The sequence below is a fragment of the Corvus brachyrhynchos genome, unplaced genomic scaffold (genome assembly GCF_000691975.1).
Source record: "Corvus brachyrhynchos isolate BGI_N302 unplaced genomic scaffold, ASM69197v1 scaffold158, whole genome shotgun sequence".
NCBI lineage: Eukaryota > Metazoa > Chordata > Aves > Passeriformes > Corvidae > Corvus > Corvus brachyrhynchos.
Window position 1 is genome coordinate 638,341 of NW_008239756.1, and position 1,633 is coordinate 639,973.

Genomic DNA, 1,633 nt, shown 5'->3' on the forward strand with positions numbered 1-1,633 from the left:
CCAACCCTGCACCTTCGGACCCCAGAGCGGCACCTGCGGACCTGCACAGAGCCCGGGTTGCATCCAGGCGGCACCCACGGAGCCTCACGGACCCCAGAGCGCCCCAGACCTGCCAGCCCCAGACGCCCCACACCACCCCCAAAGCTGCACCCGCAGCCCGCACGGAGCAGCCGCGGCCCCCGGGGCTCCGGGAGCAGCCCCGGCCTGAGCCAAGCAGCCTGAAAGGAGTCCTGGGCAGCTCCGGAGCGAACCTCGCCGGGAGCTGGGACACAGCCGGGGCTGGGGGGGTCTGAAGCACACGGATGAGGGGCTTCGTGTCCATCCCATCCCTGGGAGATCGGCCGAGGGGCTCCGAACCTGAGGATGGACACAACGAACGCACCCCCTGCGTGGCCTGCGCTTTCGCGGGGTTCATTTCCGCGGCACAACTCCTCCTCCTCCTCCTCGTGGGACACGGGACACTCCGGAGCCCACCCCGAACGGGGGCTGTGTGTTCACCCGTGCACCTGTGGAACAGCTCCTGGCACTGCCCCTCCAGTGGCACCGGCACAGGGATCCACACCGGCGACACCACGGTGGCACCGAGAGCCAGAAACACCTGGATGAAGGCTGCACACATACCGGCATCGCCAGTGGGAACCATGAACTGAGACATGGATCTGCCATCCACTGACACCGCCGGGGCACACGACAGGCAGGGGGGGAACATAGAGAGCCCCAAAACCGCTGGGATGTGGCAAAGCTGGGATACAGCACGGCCAGGATATGGCACAACCTGAGATATTGCACAGCTGGGATACGGCAAGGCCAGGATATGGCAGAGACTGGATATGGCACGGTCAGGATGCAGCATGGCCTGGGATATGGCACAGCCGGGATGCAGCACAGCCGGGATGGTGCAAGGCCAGGACAGGGCACAGCCGGGAGGCAGCACAGCCGGGATGTGGCAAGGCCAGGACATGGCACAGCAGGGATGTGGCACAGCCGGGATGTGGCACAGCAGGGAGGATGTGGCACAGCCCGGCAGCAGCGAGGCCTCACCCACAGTGTGACAGGGAGCCTCCCAACACCCCCGACCCGCGTGCTCCCTGACACCCCTCACTTCACGAATTCCCTCCAGCGGCATTTCCCCTCCTCACACACCTCCCCGCTCGCCTCTCCCCAAAGCCCCGGGAACAATTTCTCCCCAGCACGTGGGCTGTGGTTTGGGTTTTGAGCCAGGCGCTGGGAGCAGCCCAGTGTGGGCAGGGACTGTTTCCCTTTCCATGACCTTCCAGAGAAACCAGTTTGGGTTAAAACCGGGTTAAACCCCAGTCTAGCTCCCAGGCCAGCTGCACAGCGTTTGCTCCGGCTTAGCTGGGCCCGAGTTTGGAACCCGGTGGGTCGGATTCTCCTCATGTGGTCCCAGTGACTCTCCCGGCGGCCCTGTCCTGGGCCGGGGACATGAGCACCCACCACCCTCCCCAGTCCAGAAGGGGTTTGGACCCCCGGGATGGCCCCAGGGTGCAGGGAAGGAATTCAGCCGGGAGCCGAATCCCTGAGCTGGGGGCAGCAGATGGGGCAGGATCGGAGTTTGTGCCCCCCCCGAGCAGCCCCCGCACACCCCGATTTCCCACCCATAGCCCTGACCCTC